Below are 20,887 nucleotides of genomic sequence, written 5' to 3' on the forward strand. Positions count from 1 at the left end.
AATTCATGCATGCATGGGACTGAGGATAATGTGTACATACATAATAAAAAACCTGCTTCTCTGTAATCAGGGCAAATATGAATAGCTATTGGTAATTGATGATGACAAAGGAATTCAATTTGAGGCTTTCTGAGGGCTTGAGAGTACAGTTTCTTTGGCATTTCAATCAGCATGAAGTGGCAATGAACTGCTGGGAAGATTCACAGCGCTCACTACAATTTCCTACTCCTCACCATCGTGTCTCTAACAAGGAGATGTTCGCTTTATGGTACCTGATGGAGAGATGAATATGTCACAGTGTGGTCTGTCTTTTTTTTTTTTTTATGGGTAATCACAGTCACGTTTTCTGCTCATATAATCAAACACGCCTGAGGCGAAGTACATTTGCATGCACACATAAACAAACACAGACTCACGGTTGGAGGTGGGCTGTAATCTATTAATTTCACCTGCCTCCATCAGCAACTGCAGGGAACTGTGATGACAGTGAACTGCCTCTGACACAACCTACAATGGAAAGTTAAAATCTTCACTCAAAAGGTGCAACTTAACGAATGTGAAGAAATTCAAAGCAATGACTAAAGGCTAGTTGTATCACCATGGTAGTACCTACAATAAAACACAGATTTGTAATTATCTTTATTGGCTGCATTTATTGTTTCCCCATCTAGGGATCAGGGCCATTGTATCAGAATCTCTACTACTAACCACAACAACACAAAAAGACCAAAAAACTTCCTAACCGCGGGGCTTCATTAAATCGAAAAATGGCTCATGCAGAGAGTTCGATGAGCATTGATCATCCTATGTCATCCAGACATCCAGGGTCCTCCCTGTATACAGCACATGTCTCGGTGGTTTATTTAAAGGGATAAGAGCATCAGATCAAAGTCGGGCTTTGTGACCACACACATCTTTATCTGTGCTCTGCGGCTGTCATGGGATACACAGCACAGGCTGAATACGCTCCGGTGGTTGCTATATCACACTATATCAGAACAGAACGGCATTTGCTCCAGGGCATTGGCCTCACCTGTGATTTGTTGTTAATTGGACTCTTGTTTGGATTCTCTTAGGGTCAAAACTGCTTGACATGAGGAAGCTGTGGCATGTGGGAAACAGACAAACCCAGAAACCATAAAGGCAGAACACAATATTGCCAAACACAACACCAATTTAGATATCTGTGAAAGGATCAAATTTTAGGATTAGGACTTTAATCCCAAAATATATAAATCATTTAGACCATAGATTATTGGAAGGAATGCAAGTACAGGCCTGTAGAGGTTTGGCCATGGTTGACCTTGGAACCAAAAACACCCCTAAAAACTAATGTGAGTATTGGCAGATGACTTGGCCAGAATAGGGACATTGAGGCAGCACATATTAACATAGTAGCTGCTCTTTGATTTGACCCCAGCAGTCATTTCAGGCACTAGAAGATAAAAAAAAATGTAGGGGATGTTTTATATGCATAATGTGTAATACCATTACAATCTGTAACTCTGGTTTGGTCTCATGTCATGACTTAAGTCCTTCCTGAAATGGTAAGCATCAATTTAAGCAGCAGCATCAATTCCATTCAATTCAATTTAATTCAAATCATTTGTCTCTGAGGGGTAATTGCAGAGGCATTTAGAGTAGCACACATAACTGGGTGTGACCAGCTCTAGAAATACCTATTAATTCAGAGTCACACGATTTTGCACACAACAAACATGCAGCACAAAGAAAACTTTACAGTACATTAATTTTAACTGTCACACACTCTTTGCAGATCAGCATAATTAGTAATGCTGTTCAACATGATATATTACCACATTTTCTGAATAGTAAAACACTCATTTGACATTGTCCATAAATGCCAGTAGTACATCAATGTTCATTTCATGTTTTCATAGTGGCTTGAAGGATTTGTGGAATCATAGTGGAAAACATTCTGCCTCCATAACTGCCTTCTGGTGTTTTTCATCCGAGGGGATCAGTTGGGATTTTTCTGCAGCTCCTTTTCATTGATCCAGAGGTGGCTGTGCAGGGCTGCTGCACACTGTTTCATTTCAGCTAAATTAATGGAAGGTCCCAAGAAAAGTCATTTTCTTCACATGCCCTAACGACTAGGCGGTCCCTGTCAATGATCCTACTGAGCTCATAATTGATTTCAAATTCACCTCATCCTGGATTACGACTAAAAACCAGGGTTGAAACTTCTCCTTTGTAAAACTTTTACCTTGAAGGGCTTCCGCTCACACACTAGCTCAATTTTCTGCATTACTTTTGTTTCTCTGTGTCATCTGCCCAGATTTGATTGCTCAGGGCCTTGCTGAGCTGTATGCCAAATCCCTCAGGGGCTCGGAGTGAGCTAAAGTCAGTGTGTGTTGCACTTTTGTGACAGTAATTTCCTTGAAGTCAAGGGAAGGAGGCAGGAAGAACCTGCCAAAACTAGTTTACGTTCATGCAACAAAACGCAACTTCTATCTTGGCTGACACATCAACAGAAGAGACTAAAGATTATGATAAATTCTAATTGTATTGCAAAATCCCACCCCTCATCTCTCCAAAGCCCTAATGTAATATACTTTTTTATGAGAGACATCCACAGCCACTTCAGCAAAGTGAGAGTTTAGGTGCCACTGTATGGTCCAAATCAAATGCTATTTTTTGTCTTGTGGATAGCTCTGTCTCCCCCTTTCTCTTTGTTTCTCACTCACTTCCGTTTCTCTTTTGTGTGACTTTCATCGTAATTAAAAAGGTTCGACAATTACCCATCAAGGTAGTAACGACTTCACAGCATTGTCAGTCGCTGTAGTAGATCATTATCATGTCACCCAAGTTGTGTTAGCATGGTATGACAGGAGGTAGAATGGGAAAACAGGAAGTATTATCATAGTACTTCCCAGTAGTTATTAACAGATTGATTAAGTGTTTTCCATATGATGCTGCGGTACCCTTGTCAAAGGCTAGAAAGGCCAAAAAGCAGTAAATCGATGGCTGATTAAAATTTTCTATAGCTTTCAGAATCAATGTCACTTCTCCTGAACACACTCTCCTTGGTACATTTTCTCAATGAGTTATAATTAAAATGATGCATGCTTTATATGGTTTCATTAGCTTCTCTTAGATACTGGCCTTTCTGGAATTAAAATTACCTGTACAGAAAGTGAAACTAATTAACTGATGGCTTGATACGGAGGATTATATACTCCTCTATTGGTAGAAGAAGAGCATCAGTGTAATTTACACTGGTTTCTACAGAGATATCAGTACAGTGTAATACCACAAATACTGAAAATTGCTGTTTACCTGACCATACACTAAACTCCATTACTCTAGTACACTAGTTGTTGTTGGCACAATGGTCAAACTTTCCATTGTCACAGGGCAGTTTATAACAATAAAGGGGACAGATCTGCCACTCAGTGGGTCCTTATATTCAGAGGTTGACAGAAGCAGGCTTCTAATCTTTCGCCAGCAACTGTTACTTTTCCTGCCAACAAATGGCTGGGAGCTAACGTCAGCTTACGAGTTTGTTGAAAACAAACATCTCAGGAAACTTTTTGAAAGCCCAAAAACAAGAATCTTGTAAAATGGTTCTTTGATTTGCTCTGAATGGCAACATACATGATATTGTTCCTAAAAGCTATGCAGCTACAGTAGGTGGTGCAGTGGTTAGCACTGTTGCTTTACAGCAAGATGGTCCTGGATTCAAATCCTGGCTGGAGCAGGGCCCGTGCTTGCATGAGCTTTCTCTGAGTATATGTAGGTTAATTCTCCCATCAGGGCCTTTGACCAAGGCACCGGCTTAGATCTGGAGTTGGTCCATCAGCAATGTATGGTCATTGCCACTGTTTTTCCGCAATGGGTTTAATGCAGAGAGCTAGTTTCACTACATTGTACACTGTATGATTGTATGTGAGAAATGTTCTTCTTCTGCTAAATGTCAGTCAATTACCAAATCCGTGAAAAGATAGTAAACAATTAAAGAGAATTGCTTTTGTATGTAGACATATCACATTTACATTATTCAGTTTTGTCCCACAACTTATTTCCTAACCAATTATGAAAATATAAACAGTGCATCTACACATCTGAATTCAACAATGATTTGTCTGTTTGTTTGTCAATCAGTGTCATTACCATGGCTAGCCTTTGAGTCATAGACAGGCGTCACAGGCTATGACAGTGATGGCTGGTTCCAACCTTGGTTAGTATGCTAACAGTTTGCTGTCATGCCGAAGAGAAAGTTGGTCTTTTCTACAGAACTCTGGAGGCTTTCTCCGTAAAGGACCCATCAATGAAAATGCTGTGTTCATGGCATCCATAGTGTTGAAACTTGCACTCAGTAGTTGTGCTAAGCAATGAAATAGTTACCCCCATCCTGATAAAAACACATGTGGAACTTAAGGGACCCCATTTGTGGGTTTGGGAATGTGGTCTCCCTATTCTAACAGAAGCCTGTTTGGTTGTTTAGCATACATGTTCATATTTCACTGCTTGTTACTGCTGTACTCACATTAGGTCATAACTTAAACTTTTGTTTTGTAAAGGCTAAAAAAAACTCCATCACCCTCCAAGCACATTCCCCTATGTGTCTCTAAATACAGCTGTATGAATACAGGTTCAGCAGGTGGACAAATCCAAAGATTGATGCCAACAGTGCCCATTATGGTTGCTGAGCTTTTCTGGGGTTTAGCAAATCATCAATAAAAGTCACCATTTGATTCTCAAAATAATAAGACTCCAGAGCCATGCCTAAAACTGTTGTTTTTTTGTGTTTCTGTGAATCCTAATTCTGTGGTAATGTTTGCATTATTCAGTGTATTCCATTACTCTGCAGGGATATTTGTAAATATGACAAGACGATGCATTTAACATTAGCTTAGCTATGACATCTAGAATCCTATGGCCATGTAACTATCTCTGCAGAAAGCATTTATCAAAACCCTTAATGATCTAATAAGTCAAGGCCTTTGGGAACGATACATTATGTCTCAAAGTAAACATCAAAGTTTGCGTTGGCCTTGAAAGTACAGCCACAAGGTTGCAGAAGATGATTCTGTTGACTCTTATTTTATTATCTTTTGCGCTGCAGATTAAACGAACGAGCTTGTTTTGAACGTCCACTAGCCAAGTTTAGCTGAATGCCATCAATCTTTCAGGGACATTTGGTTCTGGAATGAAATGAAAGCAGCAGCTCTACTCAAAAGGTAACATGGGACTCTATTAGGACCCTCTGCAATACACAGCTGAAGAAATAAAGTAACAAGATGGGACATGCTTTTTATGTTTTTTACCTTTCATCATTTCCTTCCCTGTACTCAGAGAAGAGAGAAGGTTTTCATGTGTGATTCAGCCTCACCTAACCAAAACAAAAGTAATTGAATTCTTATATCAGCACCAGGGTTCCATTTTCATTTTATGTTGCAAAGTCCAGCCTTTGTGCTGATTTCCATATAAATCATAGACAAGCTTTGTTATTTGGCTCTTGTGAATGGCCCATACAGCGGTTGGCACTGTTCTCTATACTCTCCCTGGCACATCCCGTATACCTTAAGGGTTGAACTTGTACATTTGAAGTGATAGTCTCTGCTTGCACTGATGGGGAGAGAAAAACATTTGTCAAGAAAGCTCTGAGACTTGAAATAACCCATGGAAATAATTTGAATTAATGCTTTGCCCTGGAGTTTGATCACTGTCATAGACACAGATTTTTAATAAGGCTCTTAAAACTAACTCTGTCATCCTTTTTTGTAACTGAATCGTTCTAAACAAAGATTGGAGTAATTGCCCGATGAAAGGCAAGTGACAGTGGAGAAAATCAGAAACTAATTAAAACTGTCACTTGACATACAGTAGAAATGCATGTCATATAACACAGCAGAAGGGCCAAGCTGAAAGTCAGGTACACAGGCATAAGAATAAAGCCATTTCGGTTTCATGATTGCCATTATGCAGATGTCCAGTTTGTGCTGGTGGTCTATGCATTTCATTAAAGTCGTAACTGCTTTGGAGCACTTCACCTGCTGCGAGAGCCTGTCCTTCAGTCAACATCAATAAAACCTCAGACCAGACCAGTATGTTACCTGACTCCTTATCATACTGCAGACAGAAAACAGACCAACCTGTGCACAACAGGTATTACGTGTGCAAGTACATCAAACAATAGCAAGCAAATGCCGCTTTTGTGCTATCAAGAAGGGCCAAACTACATGCACACAGGCTCTTTATAGCAGCTACATTACTGTAAATGTGGGCATTAAGGTGGTACGAGTCAGGGTATGTCACCTGGTACAGCAGGTTCATCTATTGTGGTTTGAGACGTGGCACATTCTAAAGTCATATTTAAGTCATTATAAACACCTTTTAATGGCATTCATTGAATTTCCCCCTAGTTCCTTTTCTTCTCTTTTCAAAAAGGAATAAAAATGGACGAATACTTATTTAATGTTAGTCACATTAAGTTTTCAGCCATGCTTTTGCACAATGAAAAAACTAGATCAAACTATAGTATATCACCAGTATAAAAGTACAGTTATGTTGAAACTTCCTTCATGTGGCACCTTCTTTTTTTTCTTGATGCCACTCAGTTAGGGTTAGGAAAAGATCATGTTTTGGCTTATATGGTTCTGTTGCCAGAAACACGAAAATGTTCCGATGTCTCGTTGAGAATATTAAGTGGTGTCATTCTTGCAAATGTTCCCTTTGTTAGTAGTGTTGTTAAGAGTTGTCTGTCGTTTGACAGTCATGGTCCGTCACTTGACAGCTGTCATGCAATCCTCTCCTCTTCCTGACATGAAAGTGAACTCGTATACAGTGTATAATCTGAATGTGATACAGTATGGCTTGATATTTGTTGTAGAAATGTTGTTATGAAATGTATACATCCAACTTATCTGTAGTTTGCATTAAAGTAACTTTTTTTTTGTCAAAAGTTTTATCGGAATATTTGACATTATAACCTCTGTTAATTTATTCAAATAACTCTTTAAATGTGTCAGAATGTATGAATATGCAAATGCTGTTCATTTCAGAAGTTTCACTACACAAGATGTCTCCTTCTTTGCTGCAAAGTCCATTCACCAAAGCCTCCGAGTGCCCTCGACCACACTGGACCATGGATGGCTTTCATACTAAATATTGCAACATAATGCTTGACTTCACATTTCAAAGTGACACAGAGAAACTGTCCCCCTTCATCTGATGAAAACAACCTTGTGTCAAACTCTGCACAAAAATACACCCGTATAACAAGTTCAATGAGCAACATCAAAAAGCAGGGCCACTATGGGAAAGTGTCCAACATAAATGTTTTCATTTTTGTGTATAATTTGGTTTGCCTGAATTTAATTTACCGAGGACTTGAACCTCAAGTAGCACGATGAATACCGTTAGCTGTTAACTGTCATTGAACAGAGTGATGGACCATGGACTGAAATTATTCATCTTTTAGTGGTGCTGTTATTAATTATGAAGCTCAGTTTATCTTTATTCTGAGAAAATAACTGCATGCTCCTTCATAATTCATTCCACGGGGCTACTCCAGATATTTCACCTTCATTGCATCACTTGTTAAATCTCTGTTCTTTCCCTCTGGAATACAGATTGACAAATATTAATGTGACAGTCCAGCATAATATTCCTCTATTGTGCCGTCTGTCTAATCTGCAAACCACATTGCCAATGCTATTTTATTAGCTGTATTGACCTCACCTGTTGTTGTCCCGTTCAGGTGATGAATGGCTTTCATATCAGGTTGGTGACACAGCAAGATATACTGCAGGTGATATTGGATGTACATCAAACTGGAGGCAAAGGAGGGCAGTTAATTAACAAAAAGATCCAAGGGCACAAATCACAGCAACTACATGCAGTATCACACTCACTCAGAGATTTATCGAAGCTTTTTCATTTGCTTTTATTGAAGAATGGGTTTTATTTATGTGAAACATGTCTCGCTTGAAGAACAACCGAGCTAACAGCATGAGTTTTCACTGATTGTGTCTTTCTTCTGCTCTCCCTTTCTGTTTAAGCATGATATTGTTTGTTTAACAGTGTGAATCAAAGTAATTGGTATAGACTGAAGAGTGAATCACTTAGTATACAAAGCCATCTGAGCTCCTCTGTGCAACAAACAAAAGAACCTGCTGAATCATTTAGGGCTCAGCTTAAAAAAGTTTAAAAGAAGACAGCACTTAATGAGATATACCTAGGGATTCAACGGTCGTGGCATTATTTTCCTACAATTCAATCCCATAAAAAAATGAGCGGCTGTCATTGCCAACATTGATTTATTCCCCCAGGTGTGCATTAGTTCAGAGCCTGTGCTTTTTTCATGGCAAGCTGCCAGAGATTAACTACAGCACATCAATATGCTTCATATAGAGACATCCACATCGGATTTCTTCTTACTCTGCTGCCTCAGCTACGGCTCTGCTTTTGTTACATTCGTTTCTGTTGGATTTATGGAAGGCTAAGCCTGCAGTCAATGTCACTGTCACTTACTGTAGCTTAGCTTTGACTGTCAGAGTTGAAACTTCATCTGTCGAGCCGGCTCCAGACGGAATTACAAGGGAACAAGGGTGACAAAGTATTGGAAGATTTCAGTCTATTCTATTATTCAGTGGTGTGGATTTTCTTTGTGTGTGCGTGTGTGTATGTGTGTGTGTGTGTGTGTGTGTGTGTGTACTTGTACTTGCTACGTAGTGAGGACTGGAAATTTTAACCAACAAAGCAAGGACATTTTTGGGAAGTGAGTCCTCACTACTTCAAAGGGCTGTTTGAAGGTGAATTGAGACTTGGTTTTAGGGGTTAGGTTAGAATTAGTTTAGGGTTAGGGTTAGGCATTTATTTGTGATGGTTAAGGTTTGGGTAAGGGGCTAGGGGCTAGGGGAAGCATCATGTCAATGATGGTCCTCACAAGTAGGTACAAGAATGTGTGTGCGTCCTGTGAGAACAAGTTAGTCATAGTTTAGTCATTAGGACATTCACAGATTAATGCGGATAAAATATCAAGCTGAGGGACCTAAGTGTAAGCCACAGATCAAATCAGCGCTTATGAGTTGTGTATCAGGGGCCTTTTAAAATGCCTTTGCAGAGCACAACTAGACACATTTAATTAATAACAGGAAATTGAATTACTGAAATGAATTAATGTGCAACAATAATAGCTGTGATAGTCCATGGTTATTATAGAAGCCAGAACGGAATTCCCTCTGTCCCCAAATGAAGACACTAGTGATGGTAAGTATGTGAAAATGTGAAGAAATTTTACCGACTCTTCTTTCTTATTCTGCATATACAATAGGTTTAATTCCCATGACCCATCACAGCATCTACCAGGATCTACCTCTCCTGAAGGACTTTTGTCTTCACTTTAATGGTTCCCAGGGTGTATAGCTGGAGATGTTATCTGAGCAGTTAAATTAGGAAGTGACTGCTCCAAAGCTTTAATGTCAGCCTGTCTTCATTCAGACGGACACAACGCTCTTTGGCAGTCAGGAAATGCCACCGTATGATTGACATTCAAATTATGGGCAAATGAAATGACACGCAGAGGAGTCTCTGCGGACTGGTCTCAGGTTATTGAACCACCTTCAAGGGCACCTGGCAACAACAGGGGATTGCAACGGAAATTAGTACCAGTATTGAGGTGGAAAAAATAACCAACACAGTTGCTCAGGAGGGGATTTAAAATAACAAATAGCTCAATAATTATTACAGTTACGCTAATTAAAAGTTTTCCTCGTACCCAGGAGAAATTAATCCTGTCTGACTGCTTGGTGTCTGGTTGGATGCAGTGTCTAAACCCTGATCAATTTAGAAAACTGCACTGAGTTGTCATAATGGACTGAACTGTGTAATTGTACCACAGTTACATATAACAGGTGCGAGAAATGACAAAGGGCTAAACTACAACCTTTACCTTTTCATTTTTATAACCCACACATCCTCGTACCTGAACAGCTGAATAGGTCGATTGCAAGTGACTTCCTAAATAATTTATACTACCATTTTTTTAAACAACATGACCGTTAGAGCGTACCAGCGACAGGCGTAGCAGACCTTCGTCTTTATAAGCTTGCTGTTTGGTTAGGTTAAGGCAAGTAAACTACTTGGTTGGTTTAAGGAAAAAAATGTGGCTTGGGTTAAAATAACTATGATACTTCGGTAACTTCAGTTATGAATGTAGCTACGTTACAAACATAACTAAAGTTACATTATTAACTTATGTATAACGGCCTGCTATAACTACACTGTGAAACAATGAAAAGGGGGTGAACTCGGGAATGCTTTATTTATAAACTAGGCTTAGATTATAATAAGGGGGCACTCACGTACATTTCAATGCCTTTTCCAGGTGGTAGTGTACTGCCACATGCTATTATTCAAGCATGCTTCTTAAAAAGTTGGTAAAAACACAATGTGCAACATTTTTCTTCATACTGTGTTGTTCAATAAACCTACGAAAGTTTATTGACAGTATAACTTATATTTGTGGCTCTTAATTGTTGATGATCTGATATGATAGAATTTAAAAGCAGAAATGACTACTGTAGAGCAAAAGCTATGAGGGAAATCCTTCTTTCCAGGCTTAGCATAATGTTTTGTTCTACAGCTACAATAATAATGTACGCTATATTAATATAAAGACTCCATATTTTAAATTAAAAGATGTTTTAACAATGTCATTTCACAAAGTATTAACAATTGAGTTTATTGTGTGGGCAAATGAATAGTGCCATAATTCATTTTTTAAAAGATATTGGCATTGTTACACCGGTTTCTTGTATTATGCAGTAACATTATTTATGTTCCATGTAATTACAAATGGAGAGTAATTAATTTCCTTCTTGTTCTCACAAATCTGTCGCAATAGGAATCCAGAAATTATTAAACTATATAAAGTGTAATTAAAGACATTCTTGCATAAGTATAATGAAGCAACAGCCTTTCAAAAGTTAAGGAACCTCATTAATTTCTTCATGAATTCCTTCCAACAATATATAAAATGAAATGTATGAAATACAATGCTATAATTACTGTACTATTATACTATTAATACACATTTGAATGATTAATGAATGCTTGAAAATAAATAAATGAGTAAAAAGTTCATTCTGGCTACGGGACAGGTTCATCAGAAAAGCCTCTCGACTGTATTTGAAATAGCTGAGAGAAATTAATTGTCCTTCAATGTCACAGTCCTCTGAAGGAAAGTGACAGAGAGCAGTCTGGATGACGAGTGTCTGGAGTTGCAAAAGTGAAACTATGAATTAAGACAGAATTTAAATTGAGGTGATAGAATAGTTTTATAATTTAACATTTAACAGGAAAGACTACTAAAATATGCATGATAAAGAAATAAGATTTACATTCAAGTTGATTGCATATAAATATGAAAATGATATTTTCCAGCCAGTTCAATTAAATTTTAAGTTATGGGTAACCAATTTCTAATTATCTTATCTAATTATTAGCTGTGTTGATATTTTTGGCTGTTAGACTAATAAACTGTGACATGCACACAGAGCTGCCAGAGAGGAATATTTTGTTCAACATTAATTAACCCCCACCTACTGTATGACATGAATTTAACCACACAAAAAAAAAACTTTTTGACAAGATAGTTATGCAGCATGCAATTCTGCCAGGACTTTCAGCACTAAATTGGCTTTGCAAACAAATCACACTTTGTCATCATTTCACATGATTTGTAATTCAATTCAAAACAATCATGTAAATGAGACTCTTTCATATATACTGTATGGTGGATCTTTCATAAAATTAAACATCATTTGCTTATGTTTTTCCAACAATTTTTTATTCATTGTTACTATACACAATGCAATTGCCCACACTAATGTAATTTAGCTATCTGATTACAAAGTATGGCGGTGCAGAAGTGCAGTGGATGAGTTCAGCAACCCCGTGGCTGGTCTTTATCACACTTGTAATAACAGAAGAGAGAGTAATTCCATTGATAATGAAATCTGACTCGATATATTCACCACCCTACTTGTCATTCTGCACGCACTCTTCTCAGTGTGTCACTTTTTGGAGTAAATTAATCATTCCAGCTGTTATTTACGTCCAGTGTGTCCACAGTTGTATCAGCCAAATTATTGTCATAAATCTCACTAATCCTGGAGACTCTCCAGTTTGGATATGATGGGCCTGCATGCACTTAACTGCATCAAAACTTTGAGTCTAGAAATGCTTCCCCCTTTCACTCTTGTTCACGTTGATAAAGGCCAACTGCATTATTACAAGACTTTACAAGAGTTTAATGAGCTCTCCTTTAAAGTAAATATCCCTGAAGATTAAACACACAACTAAACAAGCTCACTGAAACACTATAAATGCAAATTTGTGGGGATGAAATGCAAATACTGTTGCATTTGCATGGGAAAAAGCCATATCCTTACTCATTTCTTTTCTTAATTGGAAGGGAGGTCTCACATTGATTCTCCTCTAATTGATAGAAACCAAAAGGTAGCACTGCGGAACATAAAAGAGCATCTCTTACACTCACAACATGCCTCTGATAAATATTCAGCTCTAGATTTACATGCATTTAATTTATGCTTGCAATCTGTGTGTAATTAGTGCCCGATTTACAAAGGCTGGAGCCAATTTTGCAGTCAGCATGTGGGACTGCCCTCTTGTCATATTCTGAGAGTGAAGGAGAGCTCTAAAGGGGCAGATTAGTGCTGGGAATTGCCTGAGATCAGCGATGTCAGAGAATAAATGATAATTTAGTGATGCTGCATAGAGACACTGATTAGTGACTGATTACTAGAGTAATTAGACAGCAAAACATTACAAAGGCCACCTGAGAAAACGTATGTCTGTTCTGTTTATAAAAGGATTTGTAAATGTATTCAACAGTCAAACTCAATGAGCAACTAGGACATTTATAACAGAATCACATAATAAGCTGAACAAGTGGATGAAAAACAGTCAAACTGACTCATTTCTTTCTTTCTTAATTGGAACACCAGAAATATCAGGTTTTCGCTACAGTTGATTTGCAAGGTCAGATTAGAGATAATGGAGGATACCATTAATATGTAAGATGAATCTTGCAAATGCACAATAACAAGAGTGTCTACAGCTATGCTAGCAGCTCTGCGAGGCATTAATTAAGGATGGCAGGGCTTACACCAGCAAAGGAATGATCATAATGACGAAGCTAATATTTTAATATTTAGTAGGTCTAATGTTTACCATGTCTACCATCTTAGTTTGCCCTTGACGCAGAGTATAGCTGAGGATGCTAATGTCTCTATGACTGTGGGTATTTGGTCGTTAACAACAAACTGAAATGTTGACCTGATGTTGAAGTTGTTATCATCATGGATATCAACTACAGTCCTTGATTTCTGTATATTTAAACATTTACACTTTCTTCTTAATTGCCTTGTGGAAGAAACCTATTAACTTTTCAACTTTCAGAAATGCATCAGTTGAGAACTATTTACAGTGAACTCAACACCAACTGTATTGACTAATATGTTGATTGATTATATCCCCCCAGTAGCTGCCAGAAAGGTTTGAATACTGCTGGTGTACTGTATATCTAATCCAGACCAGACCAGAGCTCATCTATTAGTTTGGAAAAGCTTTAAACGTCTCATGTTGGGTGTAACTTCTCTCTCAGTTTATGGACAGAATGTCCGGATGGCATCCTCTGTTAATTCTTTAAAGTACCTACACCCCTGCAATCTTTAAATGCTTTGACTCCCAGCCAAAATGTGTCAATCACCTGAAAAGCATGTTGACACCACTTTTCTCCACTGGCTCTATAATCTGTCAGGAGTGTGTAAGGAAACACTATCTTCTTGCAGCCTCTCTCTTCAACAGAAAGCACCGGTCTGCAGTGTCCATTTAAACAAGTTAAATAAAATGCATATAAAGGCTGTTAGAGTTTTTCTTGTACATCTCGCTCACTATAGCTGATAAACACAGCCTTTAGCATTCAGTGCATGACTGAAGAACAGCCTAGTGAATCCTCTTGAACCAGAACTCTATCAATTCAGTCTGCCAACAACAGAGCCAGCTGAGCTGGGTGATAACGATTTGAGTCAACGACCCCTGTTATTAGCATTCCCATAGGTATTCAAACAACACAGAACAATCACACATACAAGACACAGAATTAGGTTTAAAAGGTAACATATTGCATTGGACAACAGTAAATAACAGTCCAAAATAACTGTTTGTTGCACCAAAGCATATGCTGATGCCACCATTAAAAGCTGATGATGCTGCCAGTGGAAGAAGTTAAAAGAAGATTCTCTTTGTGGTCAGATGTCAGAGACTACCATGAATAAAAAACTTGGTTGCTAGATTTTACAGTTAAACCACAGCTCTTTTAACCTCTCTGAAAAAGAGGAGTAAACATTTATTAAAGGGGCAATAAGTAGGATTTGGCCACCTGTTGAATCCGTACTTCAATGAAAATAGGGGGCAGCAACAACCAGAGTAACCGCTAACTGCAGCTGCCGTTAGCAATTTAGCTCAGTTAGCCTTACAGCTAGCGGTCCTCAGCTGACTCTGCCCTGACTGCTAGTTATGAGAAATGGGAGTGTGTTGGTGAATGCTGGCAGGCTGTGGTGCTGGTAAGGACACCAGAGCTGCACTGGAACGGAACTGGGCTCAAAGGTCTCCAGTGAATACAGTATGGCCATAACCCAACAAAGTCGCGAAGGTTGACAAAGACACGGCAGAGTCAGGTGGGACCAGGAAAGCTGTCATAAGGGAGAGAGAGGGAGGTCAGGCATCATTGCTCATCTCCTGAGACCTGAGCTATGCTATCAGACTCTGGCCTCTTGAGGTACAAAGTGGTATTAGGAGACAGGGTGACAGGACAGCTTGGGCCAGCTGGTTGTCATGCTTGCTTCAGTATATATCTCTGCAACACAAAACATAGAAATCTTTGACAAACTGTGAAAACTGTTATTTCTTAACGTAGTTTAAAAAAATTAGTTCAATATTAGTTTATATAGTATAGTAATAGTTAAGTTCAAAATTATTTCTAATAAAATTGCACCTTTGAATGCAATTTAGTCAAATGAACTGAACAAGGACTGTATCCCAATCCCAGATGCCAAGTTTTACAGGTATAACCTCAATACAAAACACATGGTATATTATTTCACAATCGCAGTCAAGGCTAACCTCAGTGACAAATGTATTGCATTTCCTGTGGCAGTTTCACAAGAAATAACAGTGAGGCTGTTGTCAGTCAGATAAAATTGCAAACAGTAATGGTGAATTACAAGTTGCATCATTTCCTGTGAATCTCTAAATTCAGCACAGGAATGGCTGACTCTCCCCCTAACAATGAAAACTATACAGGATGCAATTACAAAATGCAAAAATAATATAACAAAACAGCTATTGCATGAAAAAAGATGGCCATAAATAGTATGTCAAACCCTGACATACTATTTATCTAATAAAGAAATTACAGTATATAGAAATGACAGATTTGGAGAATCAAAGAAGCTGCTATACAAGCACTAATTAAATCCAATCATTTTAGTCTGTGACATTCCTCTCATCTACATTCTGAGTTTCACAGCACAAACCCCTTAAATAATGTCCCCTTTAGGTGCCGCATTGGCTCCCCGGCCTGCAGTCTTCAGCCTGCTCCTCCCACACACAGAGATAGGCAAAGTCCCTAAATTCACTTGTTATGTTCCAGGTCCAAACTCTGACTGCAAATTTCTTTTAAGCAAGCCTTCCTCAAAACCCACAAATCCACTGACCTCTGGTTTAATAGCTTTGACCACATTAAATGTTGTGACAACCAGGGTCTCTGCACACCAGCAGACCTGCTGCAGGTGTTTTATACAAAATGAAAGTACAAGTCTGACTTTTTGTGTGAAAAAAAATATATATATATAAATATCTGTTCTCAATCCGTCTTTCAACATCTTCAAAATTACAGCGTTGAATGTGATGGATGCATCAAAAATATACACGGTCTGAAATTGCAGTATAAATGGAAACGTGCCACTGTATTTTATATATTTTATGTTTACAGTATTTTGTACATTACAGTATTGTGAATAAGATGAGACTTTATTGATCCCTCACTGGGTAAATTCAGTTGTTACAGCAGCTTAAGAGTCAAAAACGGGGGAAGGTGACTAAATGATGGATAAAAAATAAACATGAGCAAGACCAAAATAGAATGATAGAAAAATAAAAAATAAACATTAGATACTATTTCATGTACAGATATGATCAAGAAGCACAATTGTAACATATAATTTATGGTAATATAATCTTCACACATTCAGTTACCCTTACAAGTCACGCTAAAATGGACAAGAGGTGTATACACTGAAAGATGAATGCCACGTCTTCATTGATCCAGCAGCTCAAGCCCACAAAAACATGGAATTAATCCATGTGAGCTGCCATCTCATGCAGGTCTGTATATCGAATAGGATGACCTGCTTTGAGGTGTATAATTCATTGCAATATCAAAAATAGAGTAAGGTTGGAAAACTGTGGTTCAGAATGCTTATTTGCATTCATGTGTGCTACAGCAACAAACCATGGTTTACCAAAGAGCTCAGGCAAGAGAGACACATTGAGGGAGCTCACAAAGCAGAAAATAGAGAGAAATACAGAGCAGCAAAGAACCAGCTCGACAAGAAAATAAGAATGCAAGGATATGTTGGACAAGCACTTCTCCTCGGGCCACTCGCTCTGTCTGCAGGCCTCTCTATAAGGAGCCTATTAGTAACTGGTCATTTTGTATCCCCAGTACAATTTCCATACATGTATGACTTTCAGTATTTTTTAATGCAAATAATGCATTTATATTTTACATAAACGCAGCAAATATTTTTTAATACAATATGTGCTCAGTAATTGTGGCAGGTGAGTATTAGGAAAGAGCCATGATTTGATTTGAGCTCCTTAACTGGTTCTGCACATCACTGTTGCATGGCAGTGTGCTCTGAAGGCTCATTGCATTGTTTTGTTGTTGTCTCTAAGTCCTGTTCATGCACACCCTTGACCGACCCTTCACCTGCCATTCACGCTAATCGCTCATCCTTCCTCCTCGTGCTCATCACCTCCCCCTCTAGAACTTAAGAAGAGTCCAAATTAAGTGATTTTCTTTTTCTTCTTTGTGCACTTGTGAAATGTTCCATCTTTCTTGGATTTTTGCACATTCCTGAACTTGTGGCCTCTTGTTGCAGAATATTTTCATTCCTATCTCCAATTCTGGTTTTATTTTTTGTCTGTCTTCATCAATCAATAGCTCACAGTGCAGTCATGTGCACAGCACATATTTTATTGCTCGATGGCAACAATGCAACTGCAGTACAGTTGAAAACTTGGTGTAGAAAGGCTTGCATCAAACAGGACCAATCAAATCACCTCCTTTCCCTAAACCTATAAAACAAGTGCACTCTATGGCCCTGCAGTCAGACTGTTTTTGTAATAGGGACAAACAGCTGTGAGTGGATCTGCAACAAGGAAACTCTATTCCTTGAGTGGAAAATGAGATAACAAAAATGCACAGAGGAGATAACACTGGTTACAGCGTGACTTTGGTTCTGGAGGAAAGATTACCAACCATGGCAAACTTTTATCGCTATTTGGCAGGAACAGTTTGGCAATATGGGAGATTCTGACATCTGGCTCCAAAATCCCACTGCGTGCATACTAACTGTTCTAATGTGAATGACATAGTCAATATCAAAAGTCGAACAGATGCTATTTAAATTTGGTTGGAACCACCCACAAAACATGGAATTTCAGGGACTGTTGTATGTTTGTATGAATGAATTATTATAATGCCTATGAGTTCTCAGCTCAAATACATTTCTTTTATCAGCATTGTCAGCAAGTGGTTTATTCTTAAAGTGACAACATGGTTTTGGGCCACAAGCCAACTGGTAGCCAGTGTGACTGTGAGGCAGTTGGCTGTATGGTATTCAACATGCAACCCAGTTGGCAGAATAAAATGCTGCAAATCAAAGACACTTGTTTTCTATGTTGCCTTCATAGCATATCATCGTTTCTACAATACATTACATATTATGTTGAGATTATATGAGCTGACTTCCTTATCAGGAGGTGGAGGAGGGGATGCGAGACCACTCGCACAGCATGTGACAACCTAAAGTTTCCAAATATGAGTGGTTTGCAGAAACTTACATTGCCAGCATTTATTTCGGCAATTGGGTCGAAACATAAGGATATATTCTGCCCTCTCTGCAACCGTCCAACACTTTCTCACACTCATGTAGTCAAATAATGATTCAAAGGTGGCCCTACACTTGAAGGTATGATTCTCTTATTATGCCTCTAGAGTCTGTTTTCAAAATAAAAGCTTTCTGATAAACATTTCACATATTATGACTTTTGGACTGGCATTTGTTTGGAATGCAGTTTGGTTAGGTTTAGGCACAAAAATACGTGGTGAGGGTTTAGGGTTAGGGTTATTTATGTAGGTTACTGTACTTATGTACCTTAAAAAGAAAGTCTTGCCGCTTGGTCACACACAGGATTTGAAACCTGCTCTCCTGACGGAAGGTCATGTGTCTGACCCAATAAACCACCCCATCCCAACCCCCCAGCTCACTATTCATACTACAGTGATGGAGGAGCATGCCCAGACATTACGCTATAGAAGTGTCACAGCATCCTACTTTGAGGTGTAGGGCCGGGCTGCTGTTCTTGAGGCGGTTAGAGTGAGAATGGACAGCCTCACCTCTGCACAAGAACAGGCTCCACTGTTGTGGCCCACATTTCTCAACCTTCCGCTCTGTCCCTGCGTTGCCACAAAAGAACTCAATTGTAATGATGTTTGTACAGAGAAAAGAAAATGTCAAGGCTGAATAAAGAATAATTCAGCACTATACAGCCATTATACCCTACAGCTAGCATTGGTATTCAAAAAAAAACCTTTAACTTACAACTGTAAACTTAAATTCTTCTGGTTCAAAACATACACAGCCCCCATCCTGCAGGATGAAGATATTATGTGAGAATGGACAATGATGCATTCATGTACCACAGTGAGGTGGGCCTGGCAGCATCATGACAGACTTTTGGCCAAAAAGGAGAATCCCTCTTCTGAGTCTCTTACGCTGGTACAGTATATATAACCAATCTGGGATTTTCAATGCATTACAGGACTTATTTTGTGATGACGTGCTGTAATTTACTTTCTCAATGTAGCCACATTTTTCCTCAACCTATCTGGTCTACTTCCATTTCAGCTCCTGATTTTCAATATTCTCCCAAATTACTTTGTCTGCGATAGAGAGTGATGGCAAGTTTTTTGTCTGTATTGAGAAAAAGTGAGAAGGAAGAGAGCGCAGACAGTGTTGTGCCCATTTGTTCAAATCACAAAAAAGCTGGCTAAGAGTCTTTTGTTTTGCACCAGCTGCTGATAACCAATCCACGAAGATGCCGTTCTTGGCTGCACAATTTATTCACAGACGTTTAACAATCCCCATTCTGTCCAAGTGGGAAAAAAAACATAATATTTACTCAGATATTTGATTGCACAACAAGCACAACACATGAAACAAAAAATCAGTGGTGGAGTAATGTCTTTTTTTTCCATTAAATCACCAGTCCCTTTGGAAGTCTCTGCATTAGCCTGCACTCTTTTTTAATTTGTTTAATTTCAGAACTTAGGTGCAAAAACAACTAATTTTTTTTAATTCCCAAGGCCCTAAACTGTACCAAACATTTAGTGTTCCCATTAGTTGTTGGGACATTTCACTAAAAACCACAGAGATATCAACTGTTAGATGAAGAGTCAGAGGGTTACCAAAGTTATACAGGAGCCATGAATGTCTATACAAGGTTTTGTGCCAACCCATGAAATATAGGTTAAGGTATTTCACAGGAATAAGTTTTTAATATCTGGTGCAGGACAGAAAAAGTCAGGGGATCACCCAGATCATTCGGGATTCATCCTCTGGATCCGTACCAAATATAATGGCAATCGACCCAATAGTTGTTGAGATATTTCAGTGAGGATCAAAGTAAAGGACTGCCTGTTAAGCCAACATTGTCATCACAGGAGCCGTTCTGCTAGCGTGGCCAAAAAAACCCTTCTTGCAACAAATAGGCAAAGAACATCTCTAAACCTAGATGGATGTTTGCAGCAAGTACAGCAAGTCATCATCTTATCCATCAATAAAAACAATGTTTTATCACAGGTGGATATAACTGTGTAGTAGCAGATTTTCTGAACTCGCTTTCATTGCTTCAGCATTGCCAGGTGTCTTGTTGACAATAAGGTCAGACATCTTAAAAACCTGTTGTGGTTAGGATAATGTTTGTACGTGTTTTGAAACATTAGCTATATATCATATATTTTTCTTTGATCTCCACAAAATCTTATCTTTTCAGGCATCTCTTTCAGAAACATTATGCACCGCTATTGACAATATCTCAAAGACACATCCTTGACAAAGTTTTTCGGCTTCAAAGTACAAGCCGTACTTTTAAAAAGGACACCTTGTCTGCACCACACTGCATTGAAGGCTTTTTTTTATATGCTTTCTGCTGCACCTGGTGTTATTCAGTGTTGTATATAGTAAGTGTCCTCCAGTGTGTCAGCATTTGGCACCAATCAGCCAGGTTTATGTGCCTATTGTGCTTGGTGAGTTTATGTTTCTGGTTCCGATGTGGAAATACGAGTAGGTTTTTCAGCCCTTTGCAGATTGTGATAGTAGTTTACCATTGCTGAATGAAATAATAGCTGTGATCTCTATGATTATCACACTCTTGTGAAACTTTACATCCACCCTCTAATTGCCCTTTTTGCAAATGCATATATGTTTCAGTATTGGAATGAATATCTCTTAGGTACTGTTAAGATACATTTTTATACTTACTA

The sequence above is a fragment of the Pagrus pagrus genome (assembly GCF_965226575.1).
Source record: "Pagrus pagrus genome assembly, chromosome: 20".
Classification (NCBI taxonomy): domain Eukaryota; kingdom Metazoa; phylum Chordata; class Actinopteri; order Spariformes; family Sparidae; genus Pagrus; species Pagrus pagrus.